The sequence below is a fragment of the Pelodiscus sinensis genome, chromosome 5 (assembly GCF_052426305.1).
Source record: "Pelodiscus sinensis isolate ZL-2025 chromosome 5, ASM5242630v1, whole genome shotgun sequence".
Classification (NCBI taxonomy): Eukaryota; Metazoa; Chordata; order Testudines; family Trionychidae; genus Pelodiscus; species Pelodiscus sinensis.
Window position 1 is genome coordinate 15164396 of NC_143056.1, and position 23189 is coordinate 15187584.

Sequence of the window (23189 nt, forward strand, 5' to 3'; positions counted from 1 at the left end):
CCTATTCATGATGACAACAGCACCTTCTTTGTCAGTCTCTTTGATTATAATGTCTGAGTTGTTTCTGAGGCTGTGGATGGCATTGCGTTCTGCACAGCTGAGGTTATGGGACAAACGATGCTGTTTTTCCACAATTTCTGCCTGTGAACGTCAGTGGAAGCATTCTATGTAGAGGTCCAGACTGTCATTTCGACCCTCAGGAGGAGTCGATACAGAATTCTTCTTCTTGTACTGTTGGTAGGAGGGTATCAGTGTGTCAGTGCACTGTTCAGTGTAGTGTTGAAAGTATTCCTTGAGTCGGAGACGGCAAAAGTAGGCTTCCAGATCACCGCAGAACAGTATCATGTTTGTGGGGGCGGTGGGGCAAAAAGAGAGTCCCCGAGATAGGACAGACTTTTCTGCCGGGCCGAGTGTTTAGTTGGATAGATTGACGATATTGCTGGGTGAGTTAAGGGTACCTCTACTGTGGCCCCATGTGGCAGGTAGGAGTTTAGACAGTTTACAGTCCTTTTTCCTCTGTAGAGAAGTGAAGTGTGTAATGTAAATCTCCCATCTTATTTTAGTAAAGTCTAGCCATGTGGAAGTTTCTGTGGAAAGTTGGTTTTTTATGCAAGTCTCCAGATTTGAGAGCTCTTTATTGATGTTTTCCTGTTTGCTGTACAGAAGGCTGATCAGGTGGTTCCTCAGTTTCTTTGAGAGTGTATGGCATAATCTCTCACCATAGTCTGTACAGTACGTCGATTGCAATCGATTTTTCACCTTCAGTCCATTTGGTATGATGTCTGCAAAAGGTTGATCACATTTAATGAACTGCTCCAGTGAACATAGGCCCAGTTTTGAGCAAAGCAGGTTCTTGTTTTGAGTGAATCTGGTCAGATTAATAAATCTTGGATTAGACCTTGTAAACTGTGAGATTTTACAGACTTCCGAGTAGATTTAATTTGGTGCTTTCAATTGCATATTGCACAGATAAAGATAGGGTTGAACACATTTTTAAAATTTGGTCTAAAATATTTAACTGATATATTTGAAAGTATAGTCTGCCAGTTTATAGATATTCAGTATAAAATAACCCCCATGTTTTAAAGCAGCTGCACCATACCCCCAAATTCAGCAAAACCCTATAACATTTTAAGAATTCTGTTTGTAACGTCTGCCTCAGCATAACACAGAACACTTGTTTTCTAAGTAAAATACTAAGCCCCTTAACCTGCAAAGATTTATATTCACAACTTCGTGTATTTTGCATAGTCCTATTGAAGTCAGTGGGACTATGTAGAGTGTAAAGTTAAGCATGTGCATAAATCTTTGCTGGATCATAATTTGTGTATTGTGTTGTTGGGAGACTAAGAACACCATCCAGTGGTAGACTTAAGACATACCCATTCTTTCTGGATTTTTAACTTCTCCTTGTAGCCTATTAAATGAGATACAAAATAAAAAATTATGCTGAAATATAAAAAAGTGTTGTGCCTGATTTTCAGAGGTGCCTAGCACCTGTCACCGTTTCAGGATTAACTGTACCTTGACTTCACCTTTCGATCTCAGAGCCTCCAGCCAAAAGCTGTATCACCTGAAGTGCTGGGGACCTGCATCCCTTTCCCCTTGACCAAGTATGTCGGCTTCCAATCCCCTGCAAATCACTGTGAGTATCCCAGGTGGTATGACATCAGTCTAGCTGCACACATGCAGTTTGCACTGACAGGGTTACCAGCAATCAGCTAGCTTTTATAGAGCACCATATATTTATTTTAGGACAAAAGCATTACAGAGAAAACACCGCAATAAATAGTCTGCATGCAAGCTAGCATACAAGGTGCCACCTATTTTCCACATGGAGACCCTGGTAAGTTTCCTGACATTCAAACTCTTCCAGCAGGGTATTGCCCTTTTGGGGACAATCTCCTGTCAGTTTTAGAACCAGTAAATGTAATTTCCCTCTAGGTACTTCTCCAGAGTCCTGGGGGAGGATCTGCAGTAGCTTACCCTACAGTGCTTTTAGCTCCTCAGTAATTCTCCCCCATGGAGCTAGCATGCAATGTCTAGCTCAAAAATAAAACACCAATGACATGTTCAGGGCCACCAATGGGGAGGTACAAAGGAGGCAGTTGCCCTAGGAGTCAGTGATTTAAAAAGGCCTGGGGCTCCAGGCTACCACCATGGCAACCGTGGCAGCTGGATTTCCAGACTCTTTAAATTGCTGTTGGAACCCTGGGCAGTGCTGAGGGCTGGCTGCTCCTAGCCCTGCCTCTTCAACCACAGGCCCCACTCTGTCCAGGGGGAGGGGAGCGGAACTGAACCCCTTCCCCATACACATTGCCCAGCACCCAGTGAAGTCTGTCACCAGCCCTGGACACTTTTAAATGCAAGAGTTCATGACTAATCCCCATGCTGTTGGCCTTTGGTACCTTTCAAAACAATAGTCTTTCTAAACTTCCCAGGCTTCTAAGTTTTCACATCTGTCATACACCCACACAGTTCCAAATGATGCCAACAGGAGCTGCGATCACTCAGTATTTGTAAAACTCAGTATGTTGGAGGACTAGCAGGGGGAAATCCTAATGAACTCCACATCTGAATGATTAGTATGTAGTAGTTCAAGCATGAAAACCTTTGCTCATTGCAGAAACAATATTACATTGAGATCACTGAGGTGTTGAAATTTACCGGCTGCAAGACCCTTCATGATGTCTAATTGTTCGAATTAGTAATAGCAGCTTTGAACCTCCTCCAGTGCCCAAACTAATAAAGTTCAAAAGAAATGGCTGGCAACCACCACAACTACAGCAATATTTGCTCTGTGCTGAGAAAAGCTACTTCAAACTCACATGCTTGCTTTCTTAGTCATGCTAGTACAGTAAAAATCATTAATACCTGGAGGTTTTATGTAGTCTGTGTTTACCATGTGACGATTTCACAAAGGCAAAAAACAAAGCAGAGGATCATTACAGGAGATTCATAAAAGACTGTTTCTACCCCCCAAAAAAGTGTTAAAGCCACTATAGGGCAGTGGTGTGCAAACATGTTCAGTCATGTTCCCCCCTTTACTATTAACACAATCTATCTGCACCCCTCCTTTACCCCATTACTGCACAGTCAAAACTTCCTCAGCAGTGGGCTCCTTCTACCTGGTAGCCAGGTTGCCCCATTAGGACTGGGCCCATACCTGCCCCTCCCACCTCAGGATCTCAGAAAGTATGTTTCTGGAAGCGGAGCCAGCACTGGGCACAGAGGCTGCCAGGAGTGGAAGTTGGCATGGCACACTGACCTACAGGCTGGGTGGCCTGCTGAAGTAGGGTGGGGGTTCATATGGCACTCCCTTCCCGCCTCCCATAGGGGCTGGCCTGGGCCCCTCTGTATGGGGCTAGCATGAGCTGCCAGGCATTGCTGCTACCCCCATGAACATTCCTTTGCACCTTGGTGGGGAGCACCACTGCTGTAGGAGATAATAAGGGGAGGTGAAAAATGACCATTGTCTCACTGAAGAAAAGTGCTGAGATGTTAGAACACTTAGCTGAGTGCAGATCTGCACTTAAAATGCTGCATCAGCCAGCACTGCTGCAGCACTTAAGTGCAGATGTTTCTATGCCGATGTGAGAGCTTCTCCTCCTCACCCTGAGGCTACGCTAGACTACAGGATTTTTCCGGAATCCTGGAAATCCCAGAAAAACTCCACCGCGTCCAGAGAATGTGTTTGTTCTTCTGCTTTTCCCACAAGGAAGAAGGGCTCTTCCGAAAGAGGAGGTTTTTCCAAAATGTGGCCCAGTGTAGATGGTCCAAATTTTGGAAAAGCCTCTTCCAATAAAACTATTGGAAAAATGTATGTAAATTGCGGAGCGCAATTTGCGTACCTTTTTCTGGTAAAACATTGTCGTCTAGACATAGCAGGAGAGGTGATATTTGTGTTGACAGGAAAAGTTCTCCCATTGGCATAGCACTGTCTGCACCCAGGGTTAAGTCAGTATTACTACATTACTCAGAGGTGTGGATTTTTCACAAACCTGAATGATGTAGTTATACCTAGAGAGGCCTGGAGTGCAGACCTGGGCAAAGTTGCTTTCAATAGGATATTATGCATAGGTGAGTAAGTCCAGGTCTACACTACCACATGTCAGCAAAACTTGTGTCACTCCAAGGGTGTGAAAAAACACCTTCCTGGACAACGTACGTTTTGCCATTGAAAGTAAGTCATAGTAAGTTGGCAGGAGATGCTTTGTCAGCAGAAGACATTGCTACTGCTGCTCATTTAGGTCATTTTATTATATTGACAGGAGAGCTCTCTCCCATGGGCACAGAGTGGCTATACGAGTGATCTTACAGCTGCATCAGTACAAGAGTGCCTCTGTACACTCACTAGTATAGACATGGACTGAGACTGGGGAAGGGCAGGGGGCAAATATCAGCCAGTGGGCTAGATCTGTTCCACCTGGATAGCCCCAGCGGGCTCACACTCTGCTGTATTTACCTGCAGCTGTGCAGGTACTGGGGAATCACAACTTACGTTGGCTAGGGGGTTGCTGTTTCTGGCCAATGAAAACTCTGATCTCCTGTAGCCATGGAGGTGCAGATAAATATAACAGCAATGGTCCACCAGGGACTAACCCTGGTGAACCGCCATGGTTTTATTGCCCATCCCTGACTAAGACTGAGGGTGATGTAACGGGTCAGAAAGGTAGTATTCTGTCTGAAAAATAAAATTATCTACCTAGCATGCAACATTAAAAGTACAAAGGTTGATTTAAAGAGAAATCAACATGCAAAAGATTTACAGACCTTCCAAGCGGAATGAGAAGGCAGATTAGGAAATGTTTAGCTGAAAGATACCATTGGAAAGCCATGAAGCAAGCTTTTAATTGCTTGTGACCAAGGTAAGGAATATGTAGAGATTAAGAGAAGTGCATGTTTGTGGAGATAGTACAGTGTGAATGACAGCCAAAAGACCAGAGGTTATTCTGGATTGTTCTGACCGTCCATTGCCTTGCATCTTGTGCAGTTGTCTACTGAAATGCAAAGTGGCCATCGCACACAGCCAGTGTGGAATGGTAGCACTTTATACTTAGCTATTTACATCTATGCCAAACATGTTAGGTGCATGTCAGTGGAAGTTTTGGCCTAAATTATTGGAACATGAATCAAGAACAACAAATAAAATACAAGTGATAAACTCGACTAAAATTATTATAACAGCAGAAGCAGTTTTTCTGAGGTGTGTAAACTGAAGGATGCTTCTTTAAGTAAAAGAAAGCTGGTCTGTTTTTAAGATGACTTCACCACTAACAATTACTTTGCTGTTTGTTATATTGTAGCACTGCACTATTTTACTATACCTACATCCAAACACTGGATTCTGCTAATACCCCAGGAACTCTGGGAGACGGGCCCATTTAAAACTAGCCAGCAAGAAAAGCTGGCTGCTGTTCTTAAGAGTAGAGACTCAGATCCAGCATTTTAGTTCGTTAAATCTGTATGGGTCTGTCACAGGGTGAGAACGCTCAGCCACCTTGAAAACAGGGCGTTAAGCCTGTCAGGCCTGTCAGGCCACCCCATGAATGTTACAGTCCCAACTAACCCCAGGCCCCATGCTACCCCCTTTTCTCCATACAAGAGTCCGGCCTAGTGGCAAAGTCAGTAGCCACCCCCTTTTCTGCGGGGCAGTAGGACCCAGTGGCCCAAGTCAATAGCAAGCCCTGTCTGTGGGGCAATAGGGCCCAGGGGCCCAAAGCAATAACAAATCCCTGTTCGCAGGGTAGTAGGGCCTAGTGGCCCACATCAATAACAAATCCTTGTTGACAGGGCAATAGGGCCTAGTGGCCAAAGTCAGTAGCAACAATGGTAGTCCCTCCTTTGAGTTTAATGGAGGTGGAGGCAAAAGCGCCATTTTGGGAGGGTAACGGGGGCAGCAGCCGTGTGCTCTGGGATGCAGCTTGCTTTTCATCCCATTCCCCACACTATCAGAGAGTGAGGGGAAAGTACTTGCATTCTGTACATGTCTCTCATACCTGGCTAGTGAGCTACCTCCACCAGCCAGGTGTAAGAGGCATACACAGAATGTAAATACTTTCCCATCATTCCCTGAAAGTCCAGGGAACGGGATGAAAAGCAAGCTGCATTCCAGAAGCACATGGCTACTGCCCCACCCTGGCCTCCCAAAATGATGCCCTTGGGTGAGGGCAGGAGGACCCAGCCCAGGTTCCTGTCAGTAGTGGGTGTGTCCCACCATTAGCTCAGCGGGGAATCCACCCACAGCATGATGAGCTTTTGGGGCACCAGCTTCCTGCCCTGGGCTACTTCCTACCCACATTACAGCAGTTAGCATCTTCCCCATTTTCCTCCTCAGTCTTCACTGCCTGGGACTTTCCCCAGCCAGTCTTCACTGGCTGGACTCCACTGAGGTGTCCGTCTGCTGCACCCTGTCCCAAGCTCCGGCACCAGCTCCTTCCTCTGCAGTGGTCAGCCCCGACTGAGATGCTCCACTTGCCTTATACAGGGTGTCTGCCAGTTGGAGCATGCTCAGAAGGCTGTGGGGGTGGGGCCCTCTTAGACCTGGTTAACCCTTTCCGCTCCAGTGAGGGGTTGGTACACCCTGTCACAGGGTCCAGTGGAACTATGCTAAATTATACCACCAGCTGAGGATCTAATGGTTAAACAGCTGATCAAGGCCAGCCAATACTCTCTTCAATATTTGCTAGGGTTGGAATCTTCCACTCTTCTCACAGATGACTCACTTTCCCCTTCATCTGAAACTTTTCCTAAAGTGCATGAAAATAGGTGCATGATAAGTGTGTGCAGGACTGGGGCCCAAATTAAAATCCCTCATCTCGCTGCATTCTGCTTTGCAGGGGCAAGAATTGAATTTGTAAATTCTCAAGCTCCCCTAAATGTGCATGTAGGGAGATCACTCCATTGGTCTAGCTAGTGAAAATGTGCTGACTTTACCACAGAAAATGAAAGGAAGGGTACAGTATGAAAAAAATCAAATCAAGAAAATGAGACGTAATTCAGAAAATTAGTAGAAAAAGCCAGAGCTTCCCTTCAGGGACCTTTCCCTCTTCACTTCTCACCTGAAAACTGATCTCTGTTGTGAGGCTGTTAGAACAGACACATGCTTGAATATCATCTGGGAGATACTTTTCTTGTCTGTTTACTGGCCCTTTGCATAGCTGTCCACTCATTTGATAGCTGTAGTAAAGTGGTCATGATAGGGTTAATAGAGTTATTCAATATATAATGCCCTACCCCTCTTTTGTTTCCTGTTTTACTTAATGGGAGTTTCCACCCTATTATATTATGTTATGATATAGTTACATAAAGTAGCAAGTTCCCAGTCTGCAGTTTGGTAAATATGCTTATTTTTCTTGTACTGAGCAGTCTTTTAACCAAAATGATATTTTTCCATCCATCTGTCAGTTTGTAATATATCACAGTCATTTTTTAAATGTTGCATCTGATCAATTCCAAAATTGATCAGTTCAGGAACAGTTCTGGGTAGCAGTGACCAGAGCCCCTATTGATAGGGGTGGGGTGGAAGAAGAATTGAAAATCCAAAAGAGGGAAAATGGGGGGAAAATGCACAGAGCCCCTTTGCATCTGTTTAGCATAGTCACAGCTTCAAGCATCTCTGCAAACAACTCTAAGTCAAATTACTGGTTGATGACACTGTTTAATGCTTTGATGCATAGCATTAAACTCTATTAGGAAGATGAGCATATGCTGGTACTCTGGCATCATGAAAGACTTATCTCCCAGACAAAAAATAACGGTTGGAGGGAAAGTAGGTTGTGAGGGAAAGGAGGAAATAGGCATTGATGACATATGGTAGCACTGGAGCAGTTCACCGCCATCCTCTGCCCCTGCTAAAATATTAATTGATAAATGGGGTGCCTCCACGTGCCCTCTGCCCCTCTGGGTGGCCCACTCCCCCACAGGCACCAGTCGCCCCTGGAAATGAGGGTTCACATTGTCCCTGGCATCAGGGAGGAAATGAAAGACCATGGCAAAGGGGTTACGCAGAACACTTGGCATAGTGGGGAGGGTGTAAATGGGGAGACAGACACCATGGCATGGAAGAAGAGGGTCCACACAGAGCCCCTGGTTTGGGGGAAAGAATGGGGAGAAGATAATAGAGGGCCTACAAAGCCTCCAGTGGGCAGATTGGGGACTCTGGTATGGTGGGACTGGGAAAGGAGGGCATAGAAGAGCCCCTGGCAGGAGGGAGATGGGGATCCTGGTATAGGAGGAGCAGAGAATGGGGGCGGGGGACACACGCAGAGTGTAGACATGAAGGAGAAAGTGGAAGAGCTGCAGGGTGTCCTTGAAATGAAGGGGAATGGGAGGGTGGGACTTGGAGCTTGAGGGTTAGAATGGAAGGATGCAAAGAGCCCCTGTACACAATGACAGTGGACTACAAAAGCTACAAAGTGCCTGACCCCTATTATTTATTTGTTAATACAACCACATATTTGTTTCTCCCCATCCGCCTGCCTTGTTTGTGTGTCCCTCTTTAATGTGTAAGCACTTCACGCATTCTGCCGTATGTTGTATTTAGGAAAAAAACCAGCAATTCCAGGCAGCGCTGAAAATAAATACTGCTACTAAGAAAATAGATTCCTCTGTGATAATATTACTGAGTGACAAATGAGTAAACATGTTTAATTATCTAGATAATTTCTGCGGAAATAAAACTCTGAAATAACACCTTTTAGAATCAATGAGTGGTGATTCTGCTTCAGGATATTACTGGATAATGTATATACATAAATAACCATGCATCCTTTTTCTTTTTACTACTGATTGCTTTACTCCGTAAAGCTCAAGAATGTTTGGTGTCATATGGAAGCTCTTGCTGCCATAATTGATCTGGTTTCCAAAGTCATTGTTGTTTAAAAATATGTACATCCTAACAAGTTTCATATATAAAAAACAAAATATATAGATAGTATCATCAGAAGCTTCAGGGGGTAGCCGAGTTAGTCTGTAACAGGAAAAACTTAAAAACCAACAAATAGTCTTTAAAGTGCTGCCAAACTATTTGTTGTTTTTTAAGTTTTTCCTGTTGCAGACTAACTTGGTTACCCCTCTGAAGTTTCATACTGCCTGTTCTACCTCTAGTACAGGACTGTCGATGGTTTGAATTAATGCAAAATCATCAGGACTCTGTGGATGCAGCTGTAAAATGTTTTCAAGCAACTATTTTTCTGCTTAGATTTAGGAATCCTTGTTTTTAGAAATACAGCACCTAACATGACTTTGGAGGAACTTAGGAAGTGATATAAAGTCTTGAGTAGAAAAGCCACCTAGTGGTACAGAAGAGTTATAGCAGGTAGGAGGCACGCAAATACTGGGGAGAAGTTTGGTCATGGATTTTTGTTCATGCCTGCACTCTTGTGGCTAGCCTGCTTCCAGCTGTGGCACCCCCTCTCCTCCACATCGCAGGACGTGTGTGGCCTCCCCTGAGCCGGGGAGCAGGATCCCACCCATGGTCAGGGGCTGCCTGCTGCATCCACGTACCGCACAGTAACACAGCACATGGTTGCACATGCATGTACCGCAGCGCGATGTCCAGCTTGAGCAGCCTGAGCGACACTCACCCCCCGCTCCCTGTGTGCCCTCCTCCCCTGCCCTGTGTGTGTGACAAAGTGAGAGCACTCACCTGAAGATCCCAAGGCAAGACGTCCTGGCTCACAAGCACCAGCTCAAGGGAGAGGGTCACGGTGCCCATCTCCTCCTCCACCGCAGCCAGCTGGCCCTGGCCCTCCTGCTCCTCCTCTGGCTGGGTGATCACTGGGGTCTCAAGGCTGGAGTCCACGAGGATGGGTGGGGAAGACGTTTCCCCATCTCCCAGGATCTCGTGTAGCTCCTTGTAATGAGGCAGGTGTGGGGTCCTGCTCCTGAGTGCGAGCTGTGCTCTCTGGCCCGGACCTATTCCTGGCGGAGTCCTTGACCTTACTCTGGACCTGTTCCAAGGTCCGGGATGGGTTTCCACACTCCGCCAGGGAGTTGGTCATCTGGCCATAAATGTCCGTATTGCTGCGCTTGGCCTGGAGATCCTGTATTGTCTCCTCCTTGCCCCACAGTTTGAGGAGGGACTGGATCTCTGGGCCAGACCAGGATGGGGCGGGCCTCTTTGTCTCCCTGGGTGGGTCCTGGGACCCCTGAGGCTGCCCCCAGTGAGGGCCAAGGGGGTCGCGTGGGGCTTGAGGCTTGGCCATCACTGAGCAGTCCTATGGCAGGGAGAGCCGTGTGGTGAAGTGCTGCTCTCTGGCCAGCCTCCTGCCACAAGGCTTGTCTGGGGTGCCTGCAGCTTTAAGAGGGGCCAGGAGACAGGAACTATAGAGTTGTGATTCCTTTGTATGGAGTGGCCACCAGGGCACCTGTGATATTTCCTGGAGGCCTCTTCTTTCGATAAAAACCCCTCCTGCCCGTCCACACATGCCTTTTTGTGAAAGAGCTCTTTTGCAAAAAGGCTTCTTCCTATCGAAAGAACGTGATTGCAGTGTGGACCTTCCTCAAGTTTTGTTGGAAAAACAACTGTTTTTCCGACAAAACTCTGTAGTGTAGACATACCCAGAGTGGGGGAGCGGTAACACAGCCACCAAGGGCTATCTGCACTGAATGGCTTGCCCTTGGTGAAGCAATGGGGTTACCGCCAGCAGGGCCAATTTCTTCCCTGGACAAAGAGGGAGAGGGTCCATTTTAAAAGGTAATGCTTGCTAATCACTGATGTAGGCCATCCCGTCACTGGGAGAGGACCCAGGCTAAGTAGTGGAGGCAGTAGGGACTTTGCCTTGTCTAAAGACATAGATCAACCCCAAGGGAGTGACCTCAGAGTCAGGGCCGCATTATAACTTTCGTGGGCCCTAGGCACTTTTGCCTTCGTAGGCCCCTTCCTCCATAAAAAAAAAATATTAAAACTTATTTTTGATATAACTTTAAACACTTCACCATTTTTTTTTTCTGTTTTAGGCAAAATGTAATAGATTTTCATGGGCCCTAAAAGTTTCATTTTTTTCTGATGTATGAAAAAAATTAAAACATTTTCTTCGACCCTAAAAGTTCTTTTTTTTCTTCTGATTTTAAAAGAAATTAAAACATTTTCATGGGCCCCTAAAAGTATCGTGGGCCCTAGGCACTGTGCCTACTGTGCCTAATGGATAAGTTGGCCCTGCTCAGAGTGAGGGGAACAGTGACAGGTTTGGAGAAGACCACGGCCACTATGAGGAGAGTGCATCTGTTTCCCTTGTGGAGCACATGTACAGTTCCCTAGTTTGCTCTCCCTCAACCCATGTCTATATGTTTGGCCTTAGCTGTGTGGCTGTGTGGCCCCAAGTCAGTAAGTTCACCTCTGTTCATAGGGCAGTATGTCCCAATGGCCAGAGTCACTAAGTTGGCCTCTGTTTACAGGACAGCGTAGCTCCCTAGTAAGAGGTAGAAGTCAGGGGAGACACTTACATCCCCTGGCAAGGGGGTCCAGGCTCTCCCTCTCCACTGGACCTCAGCCCAGGGCCTTATTAGTAGCTGTAACTCCAGCCACTGATTCAGTAGGGAAAAGCTCCCACCGAAACACGCTGACTCCGGGCACTGGCTCATTCACCAGTTAGCTGTCACCTTTTACTGGGCTATTTCGTGCCATTTTCCCTGCAGCCTTGGTGCAGGTCTCCGTTTCCGTGTGTGTGTGTGTGTGTGTGTGTGTGTGTGTACACATTCATGTGTAAGAAGTCCGGGTATGTCTACACTACCCTCCTAGTTCGAACTAGGAGGGTAATGTAGGCATACCGCACTTGCAAATGAAGCCCGGGATTTGAATTTCCCGGGCTTCATTTGCATAAGCGGGGAGCCGCCATTTTTAAAACCCCGCTGGTTCGAACCCCGTGCAGCGTGGCTACACGGGGCACGAACTAGGTAGTTCGAACTAGGCTTCCTAGTTCGAACTACTGTTACTCCTCGTGGAATGAGGAGTAACGGTAGTTCGAACTAGGAAGCCTAGTTCGAACTACCTAGTTCGTGCCCCGTGTAGCCGCGCTGCACGGGGTTCGAACCAGCGGAGTTTTAAAAATGGCGGCTCCCCGCTTATGCAAATGAAGCCCGGGAAATTCAAATCCCGGGCTTCATTTGCAAGTGCGGTATGCCTACATTACCCCGCTAGTTCGAACTAGCGGGGTAGTGTAGACATACCCTCCCTTTGCCATGCCTGTGCTTCTTTGCTTTAACACCACATTTTCCCTGAAGGAGTTAATTAGAAACTAGAGCTCAGGGTGCTCTTTGGGGAGAATGTGTCTAAGAACCTGGGAGGCTTTGGAAGGTAGAGGCAGCCAGACTGTGGAATCCCAACCCTCTAGAAAGGGGTAGACATGAGGACTGCACCTGGGGAGTGCACCAGAGAGACCCAGAGCTAGGTACAATGAGCTACCCAGATCCATTGTGAAATCAGGACTGAACCAGGATGTGATCATGCACGTATACCAAAAGACTTGCAAAATTCTATGTGCTTAAGGTGAGTAATTTTTTTTGACTGGAGAGTAAATTATATGCTTTTGTTTTATCCTCATTTATCACGTTACACAGCTGGCAAGCACACTTTATGACTAAGCTGGCAAATCTTTATGAAGCTAAGACTGAGCTAAATTGCACCATAAATCAAATTATGGAAACCTTGGGCCAGATTTCAGCCTTCATTTGCACCTATGTAACTACTTACTATTGAACTTTGCCACAGAAAATAAGAGTAAGCCTGCAGTGTTTAGATCTGAATACAAGATCCACTTCTTTGAGAAGTCGTAGCATCACCTCGGGCCAACACAGAACTGGTGAGTCTGGGAGGCCAGTGGTGACAGATGACAGAACAAGGAGCAATGGTCTCAAGTTGCAGTGGGGGAGGTCTAGGTTGGATATTAGGAAAAACTATTACACTAGGAGGGTGGTGAAGCACTGGAATAGGTTACCTAGGGAGGTGGTGGAATCTCCATCCCTGGGAGTTTTTAAGTCCTGTCTTGACAAAGCCCTGGCTGGGCTGATTTAGTTGAGATTGGTCTTGCTTTTAGCAGGACGTTGGACTCAATGAGTTCCTGGGGTCTCTTCCAACCCTATTCTAAAAGAAAGCAAGAAAAAAAAGAATAAACAGCCTCCCCTCTCAAAACCAAACCTCAAAAAGCTCCCTGCACACACACACCGTGGCCAAAGGGAAGCTGTGTGACTGTTGCCCTATGGCTCATTGCTATCTTTCATTGTTGTATAACACTTAGCTACCAAGGTAATAAGTGCTTTACAAACACTTAAGACAGATACACCATCACCACCCTCTACTGGGAGAAGCTTATAATGTGCTGGGAAATGTTAGGCACAGATGTCATAGGAACTTGGGAAGAAGACTGCAGAATTGTGCAGCTGTTGAAGGTTGTGCATAAGATTGTACACACCTCTTTCCCCAGTCTATGTACTCTAAGATAAAACATTTCTTTGTTTAACCGTATTTACTCAATGCAAATGTATACAGGAAAGGAGAGAAAAAAGAGGCCGTTCTCTACTGGAAACATTGAGTTCATGCATTTTTTCTATTGTCTATTATAGAAGCTTTCGGACTACTCTGCAAACCCCTGAGGGTCCATGGGCAAGCCCCCAGGCCTGTCCCTAGCCACGCCCCTTCTAGCCAAGCTCCTCCCCCCGACCCAGTTTGCAGCCTGAGCCTCCCAGGCTCTGGAGCACTGGGAGAGTGGGCGGCATGCAGTCCCAGCCTCCCTGGTCCTGGAGCATGGGGAGGGCGGGCATTCATTCCCCACCCCGGGCCCCGGGGGTGGGGCTTCAAAATTGGCAACCCTAAACACAAGCCATATAATTTCACCCAGTAATTGCTGCATCAGGCCCATCATTTCTGGTTGGGCTACAGTGTAAGTTTTTAAAAAGTCAAAAGTAAGTTTTCTGAAATCAGTCTACTTATAGAGTAACACTACTTAGCCTATATAAGGGCATCACAGTCTGATATAGTAAATCTCTACAAACCATAAGTAAAGGCAGCATACATAATCTGACCTTTATGCTGGAAGCTCCTGGGGGTAAGCACTAGGTCTCCCCCTCTGTTCTGTACATGGCTGTTCTTCACAGCAGCGAAAACACCACTGGTGCTCAAACTAACAGTTAAGATGTTGCTGGACATATATCTAATTCACTTTGATCTGTGCTTGAAAGCCTCCCTAAGCAGTCATAGATAATGTAGTGTTGGTAAGTAATTGTAATATGACCCCAGAATAAGGAATGGGAGGTATTTTTTAATCTCTGTAATGCATTCTGTTATCTGTGTATGCAGGTCACAGTATGTGGGAAGCAAGGGTGGTGCCTGAGTTAGTCAATTGCACCATGACATTAATGGAAAAGGAGAGAGACTGGATTGGAGAAAACGTCTTTTTAAATCAGTATTTTCTCTGGGTTATCTGCCTGCAGGCTGCCCTGAGCATGAAGACGTGATCTGCACACACAAAAATGAGATAGCAGCACCTTACAGTGTTTTGTTCATGTGACTAAGAGCTCAATATCATCTACTATGTATTTGAGAGAGTTTGCCTTTCTGTGAGTCTGCTTGTTCAAGGACTCCTCCTAAACAGTGAGAGCTAGGACCACCAAATTTGCTGTGCAGCTTCCTCTTATCATAACTTACAGCAAGGTAAGGATTTGCTTGTGCCAGGACAATGAGATGTGCCTGGAATACATTGTTTCTCATAAAATGGAAATGGAGGGGTCAGCTAGCAGGGATGGTTATACTGAAGAACTGTTTGATAAAGCAGCACTGAGTAAGAATCTCAGACATAGAGCTGGTTGGGAATTTTCTGACAAATTTCCTATCTGTATCTTGATATAGATATAGATAGGGGGCGGGCCACCAATAAGAAAGTGGCCGGGTGGTGGTGGGGCTCTGGATGTTGTTGGCCACCATACTTTCTGGCAATCTGGTCAGTGTAGCTCCTGCCATCTCAGCCAGTATGGGTCCTGCCACCCCCAGCCAGCCCTGGGAAGCTGCCACCTAGACCCCCTGCCTTGAGCCCCTCACCTCCTACCCTGGGCCCCCACATATGCAACCTCCTGCCCTGACTCCTGTAGCTCCCATCCCTCTTCTCAGTGCCCCATATCTTCCAACCCCCTGCTCTGACTCCTGCATCCTCACATGCTCAGCCCCCTTCCCTTAGCCTCCTCTCATCTCCAACCCCCTGCCCTGACTCCTGATCATCCACACGCTCAGCCCCCTTCCCTGAGCCCCTCCGTAAGGACCCAAACATTGCTGGGTAAATGTGCTGGTTATAAATAGTTTGTGGCTGTATGTTAACAATCAGACAAGTGCCAGCATGCCTAGTGAGGCTTATTTGAAAATAGAACATATGGATGAGCAGATGTAGTGTGTCTGGAATGTCAGAGATCTTTTATTGTTCTGTGTCACAGCTGGGATCACCTTCACTGTCTATAGACACTTGGCAAACTCTTCCGAGTTCCCATTATTCATTTCAACAGCTGATTTATAATGCAAACCATCCCTTCTGTAGGGAGGCTGTTCAGTGAATGTCATTTCAGCAAGATACAGCTCTGTGACAAAATGGATTTTTTGGGGGTAATATTTAGGTGACACAGATTTGTGCCTCAGCTTCCCCATGTACTATATTGTTACTCAGTGGCATGGAAAAGGACCTTTTGCTGTCAGGACAGAGTAGGATATTGGTGTGAATGGCACCTTCCTGTCTGGGCGTTAAGCCCCATATCAATGGAGCATTTAAGACAAAACTGGCAAAATTCAACTGTCTAGACATTGAACACCCAGCAACTAACAATCCAAAAAGAGGAGGAATTCTCTGCCTCTCTTTATGGAAGCAGAATACATTTTCCCAAGCTCAAGAAAAATGCACTGAAGAAGTACATTGGGGCTATGTCTAGACTGGCCACATAAGATGGAATAGGCATGCAAAGCAGGCAAGTCAGAATAGGGAAATCCGCGGGGGATTTAAATATCCCCCGCGGGATTTAAATAAACATGGCCGCCGCTTTTTTTCCGGCTTGGGGAAAAGCCGGAAAAGAGCGTCTAGACTGGCGCGATCCTCCTTGCAAGTAGGAATAAGAGATTCTCTGGAAAAGGGCTTTATTCCGGAGGATCGCGCCAGTCTAGACGCTCTTTTCCGGCTTTTCCCCAAGCCGGAAAAAAAGCGGCGGCCATGTTTATTTAAATCCTGCGGGTGATATTTAAATCCCCTGCGGATTTCCCTATTCTGACTTGCCTGCTTTGCATGCCTATTCCGTCTTATGTGGCCAGTCTAGACGTAGCCAACCAGTTTATGTAATTTCTAACTAAGGGGCAGGGAATTGCGCATACCTTCTTCCACATTGAGGGAGGAGGCAAATTTCATATAATTTCGGCTTTATACTCCAAGGGAGGTGAACACCTCGGACTGTGGCAAGTCCCTAAGGACATGTCTACACTAGGAAATTATTTCAAAATAACTTACTTTGGAATAATAACTCCCAAAATAATAATTTCAAAATAGCATGTCCACATGACAGGGAAGCCTTGAAATTAATCCGAGGCAGGGTCCCTTAATTTGGATGCACTACCATGACTTAGAGCTCCAGGAAGCACTGGAGAGTAATTACAGTTGGAATATGTAAAAATTAATAGGGGTCTGGAATGGCTATACATTGGTGGGTAAGGAGCTTAGCCACACTAGGCATTACCTTTGAACATGTTTTTTTCCATTTGTTTCTACAGTCTGGAAAGATAGATTAAGAGTCTGGCAAAACAGGTATTATCCTTCCTGATATATAAACATGCTCTTTCCCTTCGTTTTTGTAGCCTAGAAAAATAGATAAGTATGCAGTTGCTCTTCTTTGTTGTGTCTTTTACTTACCCTCACTGGCGCTGTATAAGATATTTTCAGGGTTACATCTTTTGTAATCTTTGTAACCTGTTGATTTGAAAAGTTTGTAGTGTAGAAAAAGTGTTAATTTAATTAGAAATTCTGTAAATAATAATTAGGGATGGGTATAATTGTATTTATTATCTGCTTATTAATATTCATTTTATAAAAGTTAACATTACTAAATAAGGTTTTTAAAAAATTAGTAATAGACGTGTAAATTAACATACTAAAATAGATAAAAGGGTGTAATTAGTGCCAATTTCGAATGTCCAAGGTAAATGTGAATGGGCAATAAAGCAGTTCTGTTTACCCCATACACTCCTGGGTCGCCTGTTGCTGCTTTAACAATTACTTTGAATGATTCTGGGGATTAGTTATTTCAAAATATAGCAGTGGAGTGTCCACACTACCGCTATTTTGAAATAAGTATTATTCCTTGTGAAAAGCAGGAGTTATTATTTTGAAATAACCAGCCCATTATTTTGAAATAACAGGCTTGGCAGTATGGATGCTCCGCTTGTTATTTCGAAATAAGGGGACTTATTTTGAAATAACTCCCTAATGTAGACCAGGGCTGACACGGAGTCATCCCAAAACTGATCCTGGACCTTGTGTACACTGGCAAGTTGCAGCACAGTAAATCATCTCCCAGCTCTGTAGCTCATAAGGTTTCCACACTGGCAAGGCACTCAGTGCACCCTAACTCAACAGTTGCTTTAGGTGCTTTAGGTAAACCACCTCAGTAAGGCATAGAGCTTTCTGCACTGTGGCTGAAGGGCTAGGGCACCACTGTGGATGCCATGGTGTACTAGAGCATTGTGACTGGCCTCTAGTACCTATCCCACAATGCCTGTTCTCACCTCTCTGGTCATTGGTTTGAACTCTATTGCCCAGCCCTCAGGTGACCAACCCCTCAGACCCACCCTTTACAATCCTTGGGAATTTTGAAGTCCGCTTTCTGTTTGCTCGGCGATTCGTGGAGAGCTCTCAGCACATCTTTCCAGGTGACCATGCCTGCTCCACGCACCAGGAGCAATGCCAAAGTGCTGAACCTCATCAGCTTTTGGGGAGAGGAGGTTGTTCAGTCCCAGCTGAACTCCAGCCATCGGAATCATGATATCTGCAGGCAGATATCAAGATGCATGTCCAAAAGAGGTCATGACCAAGATGCAGAAGGACCAGGATGGAAACTGCAGTCTTGCAGAAGACCCTCCCTTTCTCCCCTTCTCACCTTCAGCAGCGAAATATCATCCAGAATGAACGCAGTCTGTGGAAAATGTGTGGACATTACTGATTATAGGCCTCCCACCCCCGCATTGTTGGCTCTCCCTAAGGGTATGTTTAGACTACATGGCTCCGTCGATGGAGCCATATAAACTAGTTTACCCGGCATAGGGAAAGAAGCGGGGATTTAAATAATCCCCACTTCATTAAAATAAACATGGCTGCTGCGCTGTGCCGATGATCAGCTGATCCGGCACAGCGCGGTAGTCTAGACGTGGATTGGTCGGCTGGGGAAGCCTTTGCCGATGGATCCCTTATGCCTCGTGAAACGAGGCTTACAGGATCAGTCGGCAAAGGCTTCCCCAGCCGACCGATCCGCATCTAGACTACCGTGCTGTGCCAGATCAGCTGATTGTCGGCACAGCACGGCGGCCATGTTTATTTTAATGAAGTGGAGATTATTTAAATCCCCGCTTCTTTCCCTATGCTGGGTAAACTAGTTTATATGGCTCCATCGACGGAGCCATGTAGTCTAGACACACCCTGCACCAATGAAATCCCCTGCCCTAGTGCTTAACTTATCATTTTGGGGGCCTTGTGTCTTATGGGCACTTGCCCTGGCACAGCCAGTCAGTGATAGGTATGTGAACTAGGGATGTTAAATATCGGTTAATTTAATAGTCGAGTAACCTCATGAATTTTTATCGGTTAGTTGACTATAATATAGTACCCAGGGGCGGGGCCAGCAGCCACTGTATCAGAGGCAGCAGTGCAGGGTCCCAGACAGGAGCTGGTCCATGAAGGGAGTCAGTTTAAAAACCAGCTCCCCTTCTGGACCTGCTGCCTGTTGGCCAGTGCTGCTGCCTCTGATAAAGAGGCAGCAGTGTGAGGTGGCAACAGCCCCTGTTTAAGGAGCGGGGGGGGTCTAAGCTCCTGGACCTGGTGCAAGCCAGAAGTGAGCCAGGCAGCCTGCCCACCTGGCTCCTAATACACTTTAAATGCAGAGCCACAGCAGAGGTAAGTTCTGGAGCCAGAACTGAGCCAGGTTGCTGGTCAGCCTGCAAAAAATTTACTGGCAAGGGTGGGGTGGGGGGGAGAGGAGGGAAATGCATGTAGTCTATAGTATTAACCCATAAGCTTTTGCTTATCTGTTAATCGTTAATTGACTACACTATTACATCCCCAGTGTAAACAGTGCTTGTGTTTAAAATGGTCATGTCAGTGCTCTGTCTAGTGTTAACAATGGTCCCTCTGTAAAATGTTCCATTTTAACTTCACAGATTTAACCTTGGGATCTTAGCCTTCCTTGCTATCGCTGGCTGAATGACTACACATGGCAAGGAAGAGGCCTCAGAAGAGTAAAAAGGACTTGCTGCATGACGTTATGGTGCAGGATGCCACTGAAAAATAAAAATGGAAGGAGAGGAGGGACAATGAGAGAAGGGTGCAGAAGGACAATGCTGAGCACAAGAACAAAACCACAGAGCAGTTCTTAAACATTATGGAAAGCCAAGTTGACACACTCCAGGAGCTGTTAGCATGGCAGACAGAGCAGCTCTGCAACTGCCCCCCTCCCTACAGCTGGTGGCATCCCCTGTCAGTGCCAACACATTTTGGTCACTGTCCTGTCCGCAGTTGGCACCAGCTGCATGCCACACCTGCCCCTTCACTGTCCAGCCCTGCTGACTCCCACAGGCACGCAATGCACTCAATTCCCATCCAAGTGCAGTTTAGCCCTGCCAAACTGCAGCATCCTTAGCATGACACATCAGATGGCAGGGCTGCATATGATACCTGGACATACACACATTCTGTAAACATGTTGGGGTCACACTTCCTCCCTCCCTCTTTTCCTCCCCCCAAACTGCAGCTGTCTCATGCTGTGCATGTATTCTACATTTGCTGTTTTTAATAAATGAAATTCTTGAGTTTGAAAGAAATCTTCACTCCATTGCATAAAAGCAAGCAAGCACAGCCCAGCAAAGCGACAGGCACCTCTGTACTAAGCGCATTGCACGGACCAGTCACTAACACTTACTAGCATTGCAGCCACTGCACTCCCATGCATGGCAACAAATATGCCTGACTTTCAGTATCAAATTGCAGCTTCTAGGCACCCCTGATCTTCATGGCTCTGTGCTATGCTTCTCTGTTAGCTCTGGTCTCAGGCTGTTCATATTCAGCCTCCAGTTGCTGAGCCTCAGCGGGCCAGTCCTGAGTGAGGTTTTTACCCTTCCCTTCCCAAATATATGGAGGGTACAGCTCATGGCTATAAGCATAAGAATGTTGTCATCTGCCAGATCCAGCTTCCCATTGAAACATCTCCTGCAGGCTTATAAACAGCCAAAAGCACACTCCACGGTCGTTCCACACCTGCTCAGACTGTGGTTACATCACTCCTTACTGCTGCCAAGGCTCCCCGCATATGGCTTCATGAGCCATAGCATTAAGGGATAGGCAGGGTCTCCCAGGATCACACTGGGTATTTCCACTTCCCCTAGAGTGATCTTCTAGTCTGTGAAAAAAGTCTCTGCTTGCAGCTTCCTGAACTGGTCCGTGATCTGAAAGATGCCTGCGTCATGCACAAAAGCCATTGAAAGTTGGTGCCAAATGTGGGTGGAAAAACAGGAGTGGTCGGGATAAAAATGATGCACTACAGGGCATGGGGACAGGATCCAGGATTCCCTGCAACCCCCCTCTGTGTTCCCACAAGCCTCAGTGGCAGAAGAGGAGGATGTGCTCTGTGGGATAGCTGCCCAGAGAGCACCGCTCCGAATGCCACTGGAAGAGCCTTCAGTATGGTCATGCTACTGTCCTGGCGGCTGACAGTGTGGACACACAACAGCAGTTTCACTGCTGCACTCTTTGAGCAGTGCAGTAACTGCCAGCGCTTTATATCTGCCAGAACAGATAAAGCCTTGGTCTCTGTGTCATTCTGCAGCTGGATGTGGCCCTGCCTGTGTGCTTGGGTAGAAGAGGCTTACATGCCTGGCTCAGTAAGACCAGATAGAGAGGATCCACCCAGGCTGGCAGAAAAGGCAGGCTCAGTGGTATCTCAGTTCACCAGGTGACACCCCAAGGGGTCTCAACCCTTCACAAGGGATTCTTCCTAAATTGTTCCAAAGCTTGGACCATAGCACCAATCCTTAGGATCCATGACAACCTGACAGATAAGGAGCAAAAGGAGAACATGAGAAGACACGAAAATGCCACCCTGAAGACACACTGCGCCTGAGTGGTATGTACTATTTGTAGCGCCATTCAGGTTTGCCCTCTTATTGCTTGGTCTATTGTAGTGCATAACAAGGAAATAGCACTAGTTCCTGGAGGTCTTTCCTTGTCCCTTTCTACCACCTAACCCTTGTTTTTCTGCCGTGTCTTCCAAGTTATTTTTCTAGGTATAGCTACATCAGTTTACCAAAATGGGAAGGCAATAATGGGATATAAAACTATAATTAGCAAAATCAGTATATCACTCCTGCACCCACTGCAAGAACCTGACAGTCAGAGAACAGCTGATGAATATAATTAAATATTTGCTCCCAAAAGAAGATATCCTGTTGGTTGAAATGTTTACTAGAATTACCCACCCACTGTTTTGCTTTATGCATTTATGCGGATCCTCTTCACTTCTCCCTTCTTTCTATATGTTGATCACTTTAATTCCCAGCAATAGTCATTGCCTTGTCAGCTGAGAAGGGTTGGCTAGGACTTTTCAGAGTCCATTCTGTTGCTCCATCAGTTGAAAGGAACATTGTAAAATACAAGATGCCTGTACTACTTCAGCCCCTACCAGCCTAGAAAACATGAGTTGTGTGTATTTATGAATCTTGCATAGGTCTTAGTCCTGAATAACCATTTGGTATTGAATTAGTATCAGGAATCAGTCAATAAATCCAAACAGGTATATTCTTAAGTTTGGACTTTAAAGTAACTTATTCTGTTATCCAAAAAATCAATGTAATGCAACTATCTTCATATTAATTTGAAAAGTGATAAATTGAAGTAAAATTTCATTACTTTGTTAAAAATGGGAAAGATTGCAATAGGTTAGATTTTGTAAGCTCTTTTAAATTTATACATAAATTCTTTTAAAAAGGAGTCTTCGATTAGGCAGAATAGAAATTAAGTTAAAGCATTTGATGCTTGTCAACCTTCATCTATATTAATCCTAGGGTAAATGTTTGATAAATATTTCCAACAAATCAATTTAAAGACTAAAAATACAGCTTTTTCAGATACAACTACTGAGGAGATGTTTCCTGTAGCATCTCGCATTAGGAAATGTAACATGTTATACCATGTAATAAAAGAACCATCATAGTACATAAGCTATCAAGGCACAGAGTGAAGCCAAATGACAAGCTTCTTGCCTTTACTGTGTTTAACATTTCAATTCGAATATCACATCTGTGAAGCTGTATTCCTGTGTCTAAAATATAATAACAACCAATGCAACTGTTCCAGTAATCTGAATGGTAAATATAACAGGTATAGAAAAGCCTAGTTTACCATGCAAAGAAACTCATGCTAATCTGTGTTGCACACAAATTCACAAAGAGACCAAATATTTTCAGTGTGGTCTTTATTATGTTCCCTTTACAATAACAGCTAAAATGTTGTAACATAGCATTTCCTATTAGGCATAACTCTTCCCAGGGGCTCATTAACTGCCAGGAAATGCCCTGAAGTGATTGGGGAAACTTGAAAACTGTATAAATGCCTGAAGAGCTTGAATAATACATTTTCCCACTAGATGTCAATATTGCTTACAGCATTTGCAGTTTCAGAAAAATGAAGCTATGATCCAGTTATTAGACAGGCCTTGAAGTAGTTAGAATGTGAGAACCTCCTCCCATCAGTACCCTCTGGGAAAATACTTTTAACATATTTTCCCATTTCCAATCCTTAATTTCACAAGGATTTGCAATGCTTTTATGCATCTGCCTAACCCCTAAGATTCCTTATGATATCAAATGGTGGCCTAAAAGAATAACAAACAACTACAAAAAGTCTGTCTAAGGCCAAATACATTGTCTAAGCTAAATAAAAATTCCTTTTCTGTCCACATAGGGGAAGGAA

General features: G+C 45.5%; 1 pseudogene; it reads left to right on the forward strand.

The window, feature by feature from the left end:
- The first annotated feature begins 19365 nt into the window (after positions 1-19365).
- Positions 19366-21117, forward strand: LOC149524293 (uncharacterized; annotated as a pseudogene).
- The last annotated feature ends 2072 nt before the right edge of the window (positions 21118-23189 follow it).